The sequence below is a fragment of the Danio rerio genome, chromosome 13 (genome assembly GCF_049306965.1).
Source record: "Danio rerio strain Tuebingen ecotype United States chromosome 13, GRCz12tu, whole genome shotgun sequence".
NCBI classification, from domain to species: domain Eukaryota; kingdom Metazoa; phylum Chordata; class Actinopteri; order Cypriniformes; family Danionidae; genus Danio; species Danio rerio.
This window is the reverse complement of record NC_133188.1, coordinates 44,295,609-44,304,890: the sequence shown is the minus strand read 5'-3', so window position 1 is coordinate 44,304,890 and position 9,282 is coordinate 44,295,609.

Here is a 9,282-nt window from a genome sequence, read left to right as displayed (position 1 = left end):
CACAACTCACATTTTAGCCGATTGGAAGAGGTTGCTTTGAATTTTTGTGCATGATTGCATTGCCCCACATTAGGCCACGCGTATCCCAGCATTCCATGAAACAAAAGGGAGAGGAACAGGGTGATTGGAGAAGCTCTTGGCATACACTCACCAGCCATTCCTTGACCAAAACACTCCACTGTTTTCCCAGCTGCACCAAAAATAGTGTGCACTGTAAATCTCCCACCGAGCCATCTCTCTCAGAGTATTCACTAGCCTATATGCTCTCTCTCTCTCTCTCTATCTCTCTCTTTCTCTCTCATTTTCACATTTTCGGTGCTTTATTGGCATGACAAATAACTGTATATTCATATTGCCAAAGCAGTGCAGCGTGATTGCGTACAAACAAGAAAAAAAGGGGCAGTAGTACAAACAAATATGAATATAAAATATAATAGAGAAACAATGAAATAAAGAAATAAAAAATAAAAAATATATGAAAATATGAAAATATATGAATAAAATAAAAATAGATTAATAAAAAATAAAATAGATTAATAAAAATAAAAAATAGATAAAAAAAATAAAAAAATAGATCTTACACAATAAAAATCTCTTACACACACACACATGCACACACGCACGTGCACGTACACGCACGTACACACACACACACACACACACACACACAACACAAACTTTAGACACATTAGAATATAAAATAAATCAAATAAAAAAATGTAAAAAAATGTTAATAAGTATATATATAATTAATAAAGAGAAAGACAGCATCCACATTCATCTGCCTAATCTGTCTATATTATTCGACGTGTCAACTAACTAATGGAATAACTAACTAACTAATTATTTAACTAACTACCAACTGACAACGTAGGGAAGTTGGGAAAAGCATTATATTACAGTATTAAGTATTTTTTTTTAAATATGTGTTACTTTTTAAGGAAATAATGTGAAAATATGTGCCATTTTTAAAAAGAGTCAGGCTTAACATTTGAATATATTACTTTTTACACTGTATCTGACTAGCTAACTAGATCTGTCAAAGACAAAAGTAAATAAAGCAGTTTTTTAATAAGTATGCTGTTTCATTCATACATATATTGTTGCATTGTGTTTTTTTATTTGTGTTTATTTTTTTGGCTAATTTAAATGGCATCTGTGTAGATTAAAAATAAAATTCTTCATAACAGTGTAGTTACATGCTCTTCCAGCAGAGGCTGGCTGCTAAATAGCAAGTCAAATCTTGAATTGTAATATAACCCCTACTAAACAATCAATAATAAGACAAATTCATTATTTAAAAGTAACAATGTAGACATATTAACATGTTAAGGTTCAGATGAGCACCTTGCTACTTTATTGTGAATCACAGAACTTGAGGAGTATCAAAATATTGTCTTATCTTTTGAATTAAAAAAAACATGATTTTTTCTTCAACTAAGAAGAGTAAACAGGGCTCAATGCTATCAATGTTTGACTGTCCAAAATCCACATTTAGGCAGCTTCAATGTAATCCACTTGACAAATAAAGGTTTTTCACTTCAAGTCACTTTCAGAAACTAAACTAAATGACTACACTACCTGACAAAAGACTTGTTGTTGATCCCAGTTGGAACAAATAATAACTCAACATCTAGTTGATCATTTGGAAATGTGGCAGAAGGTAGATTTTTCAAATGAATCATCTATTGAACTATATCACAATCATGAAATACTGCAGAAGACCAATTGGAACCCGCATTGACACAAAATTCTCACAGAAGAAGTTTGGTGTAGGAAAAAACCTGGTTTGGGGTTACATTCAGTATGGAGGCGTGTGACAGATCTGCAGAGTGGATGGCAACATCAACAGCCTGAGGTATAAAGACATTTATGCTGCCCATTACATTACAAACCACAGGAGAGGGCAAACTCTTCAACAAGATGGCGCTCCTTCATATCCACCAAATCAAAGTTCCTAAAAGCAAAGAAGGTCAAGGTGTTCCAAGACTGGCCAACCCAGTCACCAGATATGAACATTATTGAGCGTGTCTGGGGTATGGAGAAGTAGACATTGAAGATGAATTTAAAGAATCTTGATGAACTATGAGCATCCTTACTGTCTTAATTAAATATTTAAAAATCAAGGCATGATCATATTTGATTTTGGTAAAATGAGGGTAATCTAGAGGCATTTGCCTTTTGTATAAGCCTCTTCTGATACCAACAATTAACTAGAAGTCAAGTTATTAATTGTTGTTGCTAAAATGTGAATAGGCGACAAGATTTTGTCAGGTAGTGTATATTTTTTACTAGGCCTTGGTCCAACTATTCAATAAAAGTCCACTAGCTGGTTTACATCATGACCTCTAACCTATGCATGTTGGGAAACTTTGCACTCAGCCCAAATAACCTCCTGCATTACTTGGAGAAAAATCCTGAAATCTTAACCTCTGCTCAGCTAAAGAAAAGTCAAAGACATCTTGGACTGTACATAATGTTTTGGGCGAACTACTCTCTTGTTTAAAGTCAACTGAAAAGAATGTAAAAAATAAAAAAATAGAAGTGAAATGAAATCTCAGGAGGTGGTGAAGATCTACAGGGTTCCAGATTGGAGAACAGGCTGATGAAACCAGAGCCAGGACAATACAGAACGTCCCTCAGCCAGAGAAACACACACAGGCCATAAGGGCTGGACTGAGCTCCTACTCCTACACACAAACACAAACACACACACACACACACACACACACACACACACACACACACACACACACACACACACACACACACACACGAAATCACACTAGCAAAAATATAATAAACTTGGGACAAAAAAAAGTTGTGTTTGCTGGCTCTAAAAGTCTGAAAGAACGTCTGATCAATGTTATTTTGTCTCTGCTGAAAAACACATGATTTGAAGAATGACTTAAATAGTTTTCATGACAAAACATTATTGACCGAAGAAAAAAATGTTGAATAAAAAGCTTTTATGTACCTGCCAATTATGAGATTTGGGACTTTTTGTAAAGCACTCAAAAATGATTTTTGCTGTGTATACTTTTAAATTTAAAATGAGCTGAAACAACACAATTCTTTAGTTTTTTCGGGGAGACAACTTTACTGTTTTATATTCAATCCAATTAAATATGTAAAAACTATTAAGTTAAAATTGATTAGTGTTGGGACCACATGAAGGAATTGTGTGGAAGCCAGCATTTTTGACAGTGAGTGTTGGGTTTATCTCAGTGTAATCTTAAGACGAGATCCAAAATACAATTTCACACAAGTTTCTTTTGTCACAATTTGTCAATGTCTCTTTTTTATGTCTAAATCTCCACTTAAGCAGCACTTACATATATACGCTAGACTTTATTCATATGTTCATTGCAAAGATTTTAATGCAGGGAACTTATTAAAACTGATTATTCATTGTATAAAAAATATCCATATTTCATGATTCAGTTTTTTTCAATTTATGGTTGTGAACTGGGATCTTGATCTCTGCTCTGTTGACTTTCGATGTTGAAAATTCAACTCTGCAATTTAATAAACTGACTTTTATTGACATTTTAGCTGTTTGAAAAAATATATTGAATAAGAAATAATATAAATGTAACCCTAGCGGTCCAACACCACCCAACCCGCTTGGAGGTTTGGGGTATTTGTTACACTACATAGATTTTTTTCCTCTGCTGTTTGCAGAATTTCCTGATTTATGGAATAATAAAAAGAGACTCCTAATCCATCCCATGAAAAAAAACCAAAAAACATTTGATGATAAATATTGAAACAAACTAACAATAAATACATTTAAAAAATACAAAAGAAAGAGAAAAGATCCCTGACCTAATGTTCAGATTTATGCTAGAATGGTATGCAAACGAACACATAGTCTACACTGATATACCTTACATGTGAATATTTAAATATACAGTTTTTGTAAACTTATAATACAAAAACAAAAAAATAGCATTTGCAGTCGTCAATGTCCACTGTTTTACCTCTATCGCCTGCAGTGTCTTACATTATGCTGAATGTGTTTTTAGTACAATACCACTTAATTATTTAAACTTCAGTTGCTGATGTCAGACCTTTCGAGAAATAAAAACACTGACGTCCCAGGAGCAGTAAATGCTAATCATTGCTGGCCTCTAGTGGCCGTATTATGTTATTGCTCTGCTTTAGCTGTTGCCTGCAGTGCCGCTCAGATCAATATTTCCCAGGCCCTCTTGATCTCAAACACTTTAAAGCTGTTATTCATGCTGGTTCATTGATCTGCACAGAACATCTGAAACTTCTGCACAATATACTACAAGTTCTGTATAGACATTAAATATTGCCTATGCTATACTTTTCATATCACATATCCTGGTGGACAATTAACCTATTTAATTCAATTATTAATTTAAAATATATTTTAAATTATACATATTAGTTAATTATTCAAGCTACACTTTTTTGTGTTATGTACAGTATATGCACCCTGTTTTTTTTAAACAACTTATTGGATGGTACAAACAATCAATGGGTCGTTACAGGCATGTTGCTTTACTTTTTTTGTGGTTTCAATTATGTAGATTTTTTATATTAAAGATGTAACATTTATATTTGTAGTACATATTTTTTAATGTATAAATTTCTTTATTTAAGATAATTGAAAAAAACATTAATACGTGTTGTTTATTGTGCTATACAGAGCATGCACATCAATGTCATGGTAAAGGTGACTGCAGAGCAGAACTTTAAAAGCTAGAATACATTCATCCAATTATGATCAACATTGAATCAAACAAGGTAATCAAAATATCACCTCAGTGTCTACTGGTGTACCTCATCAACCCTCAGTCAACTTTGGTGACCCTTACCAACCCTGAGTGCCTTCTAGTGACCCACGCCGACCCTCAGTATCCACTGGTGAGCCTCAACAACCCTTAGTGAGCTTTGGTGACACTCATCTACCCTCAGTAGCTTCTGGTGACCCTGAAAAAACCCTAGTGATCTTTGGCAACCCTCATCGACCCCCTAGTAATCTTTGGCGACCCTCACCAACCCTCAGTGATCTTTGGTGACCCACACCAACCCTCAGTCGATTTTGGTGACCCATCATCAACACTCAGTAAACTTTGGTGACCCCCCCCAACCATCAGTCAACTTTGGTGACCCTCACCAACCTTCTGGTGACCCTCACCAACCCTCAATGTCTTCTGGTGACCCTTACCAACCATTAGTGTCTTTCAGTGACTTTTTTTAATCCTCAATCAACTTTGGTGATCTTCACCAACCCCCAGTGATCATTGATGACTCTCAACAACCCTCAGTTTTTTTCTGTTGACCCTCACCAACCCTTAAATGTTTTTGGTGACCCTCACCAACCACCAGTGTCTTCTGGTTACCCTCATCAACCATCAATGTCTTGTGGTGACCCTCACCAACCCTCAATGTTTTTTGGTGACCCTCACCAACCATCAGTGTCTTTTGGTGACCCTCACCAAACTTGAGTGAACTTTGGAGAACCTCACTAACCCCCAGTGTCTACTGGTGGCCCTCACCAACCCACAGTAAACTTTGGTGATGCTCACCAATCCCCAGTGTCTACTGACTCACCATCCCTTCACTCTCTTTATAGGTACTACTATATGTAGAAAAGTAATTAGACTGAAAGAAACTGTTCACACATCACATTCATTACCTGTTTATATTTAATCACAACTTCTTAACATTACATTTAGCAAAGTTCTAAACTTTATTTGGGTATTTTCATTTTCAAGATTGCACTTTGCACTTGTCAGTGCATAAGCTGAACTTTCTTCAAAAACATGTTAATTTTTCTCAGACAATATTTAGTGGCCTTGACTTTAAAATACAAATACCTCCCTCGTCTGATCCTTCCTCAGATGGGACAAGGGCACCCCAAACACTTTACATTTCTTCCTTCACAAGAAAAGGGGTTAAGAATAAGAAACGACAAAGTGGGTTGTACATACAGCTGTCTAATAAGTGTTCATTATAACTAACTTCAAGTGAGGAGACATAAACTATATTATTTTTTCTCCACACACATACCAACACCAATTTACAGAGCAAGAAATGCTTTCTGTATATTGATGAGTTTAATACATCTTACAGTTTCATTAAGATAAGTTTATAGAACAGTAAGCATTTATGAATAACTAATAGGTTCAAACTACTGTATGTGGGGATAATATCGCATATTTACACACACACACACACACACACACACACACACACACACACACACACACACACAGGGTTTTCACCGACTTAACCAATCCGAGGGGTGTCCAAAGCCGTGAGTCAACTATAAATCGCCAGAAAAATCCGCAAACACACAAAAGCTCCACAAACGCCTGAACAGCCAACAAAGATCTCTCGAGTCCTGATCTCACGAGGAAGTATTTTACGTTTTGTCAATTTAGTGGCTAATTCGTAGGAATAGGGTATATGCCGAGCTAGTGTTTTCTCCATACTGATGGTGACCTGTTATTGTGAATTTCTTTCTAATTTATACGGTTCATTTTACAGCATCGATGTTGTAATGTAATTAAAATGCATACAGTTAAATAAACTTTGGCATTCATTTAGTTGCACAAGCGTAAAACGAGACAAAAAGCCGTTTACACGCACACGCCCGTCAGAATCGGCAGGATAGCGCAGAAGCTCCATTGAATATATTGGGGTAAAATAAATGCTCATATTACAACGACATGGCGGGGAAAAAATAATATAATGCAGTGCTTCTTGTACAATCTGAGACTCACTTTATATCGGATATCACGCCAGTTGAGATCGCTGAATTTTTAAGAAAACTGACCTTAAATGCGCCAATTTTTGCATTGGCATACAGTTGACCAGATCAGAAAATAGCCAAAATGTCACTAAATTATAATTTAACTAAATACAGTTTACAAGGCAAAAGTATGTTTGAAATATATGTAATAACAATATAATACATAATTAAATAAAAGAATATCAACACTTTTACCCGTTAACACACAATTATTGTTTTAACACATTTTATTACAATAATTGTAATTTTGTATATTACCCATAAGTATATAAAAAATAATAACAATATTAAATAAAATAAACTAACTAAATAAATAAATATTTACATATATACACAATCTAGCTGGTGTGCCACATCATGTAGCTATACAAAGGCTATACAAATTAGTGCTTGACAACATTATCCTAAATATGGTCTATCGTTCAGAGACTCTTCTATTCGAGGGCTTTCAAACCAATAATGTGCTGAAGTAAGAATTGTCTCTCTCGTTTCCATGTTACATACTGAAATGTAAAAATAAATCAGCAACAACAATATATATTAATAAAGAAATACATAATAAATAAATAAATACAGTAATAGATATAAAATATATAAACACATAAATAAAAAACAACATAGCGTTATATAAAAATAAATAAACATCTTGATTAGTTTACTAAAAATATTAATGAAAAATACAAGCAGAAAATAATAATGATTTTTTAATTAAAAAAAATACTATATTGACGATTAAGATTTATTTTTAACTTTATTTTTCTATTTTTGCACATACTAACTTATCATCTATTTATTGAAACATGTATACATATATTTAATTAATTTATTTTTAGTTTGACACCGGTCTCTTCCATCTCTTTTATAGGTTTTCATCTGACGCCATCTAGTGTTTATTAACAAAATATGCATGTAATGGTGGTTGATACAAAATTTCACCAAAAAATTAAAATAATAAAAATAATAATGAAAATAATTTCAGTATGATTTTATTGTCACTGATGATCTCATTAAAATGTTTCTAAATATTTTAATGAACAAAGTCTTCAATTACATGTTCTTTAAAAATGAAATGCTTTGAATTCACAGTTACATATCAAACTGCTGACATGGACAATATATAAAAAAGAAAAATAATACACACAAATACAATCCGGCTCTAAGATTTGCTTGATGTTGAGCAGATTTTTCATATTAATCGTTCTTGAGGCATAGAGTTATATTCAGGGCATTTTTGGCAACACTTTGCCACATAAACCAAACTTGAGAAAACTTGCTAGCCACCAATATCTTTTTCAACCATGAAGCTGTATATGCGTTGTTTCATTTAAAAAATGGCAGAAAAAAATATTACACTTTAAAAACTACTGGGTTGTTTTAATTTAAATATGGACATATAAACAGTTTTTAACCAAACAGGTTTGTCTATTCGAACATAGAATATTTTAAAACAACTCAGCATTTTCCGAGTGTATTATTATTATTTTAGTTGTTGTTATCATCATCATGATTTAATATATTTAATATTATATTTATAATATATTTTATTTAAAAAGTTATTCCCCAACATTTTTAATTTGGCAGAATTCTGCAGGAAAACTTCAGATTTTAAAAGTTTCTTTTTTGTCAACAGATTTATAAAGCATTCTCATTACACATTTGGCAAGATGTTTGGCTTTTATGCCTTTTCATAAGCCTATTATTAGCAACTCAAACTTGATTTTAGTCCGTGGTTTACCCTCTCAACCATATCTGCTTACACAGTTCACTCACTCACAAAATGGTTCCCAGGCTTTAAAAAAAACTTTTTGTTCAATTGAACACAAATAAAGAAAGCTGGAAACCTGATTAATTTACATAGTAATAAAAAACAAATACAATGAAAGTCAATGGTAACAGGCTTCCAGCTTTCGTTAAAATATCTTATTTTGTGTTTAACAGAGGAAAGTCAAAGGTTTGAAATAAGTGAGGGTCACCAAAGTTTTTGGCTGAACAGTCCCTTTTTTTAAGCTGTTAGAAAAATATATTTCAGGAGTTTGCCTACTTATTCAATTATGATAGATAATGGTAAAAAACCTGGATTGCGGTCCGCCAACAAGGTTTGAATTGAGCTTTATAAGTTTAAACACCACTATGTAAAAAAAAAAAAAAGACAAACAGAAGGAGGACAAGGGGAGGTGGCGAGATGTTTGAAAAATAAAAAATAAATAGGACGGTGCACTGGCTGCCACATGCTAATGACAGACATATCTGAATGATCAGGCACCTCCTGAACATATTGTAAACTTAATATATATATATATTAAAGGGCTAGTTTAGCCAAAAATTTAAACTGTGTCATCTTTTACTCACCCACTCCACAATGTTAAGAAATGCTGCATGGGTTACACACAATTAATTTGTGATGGAAGAACAAGAAGTAATTAAGTTCACTTATTAGTTTTTACAAATTCAAGTCGATTAAGGATAAAACAAGTTACCCCCTCTCGAAACAA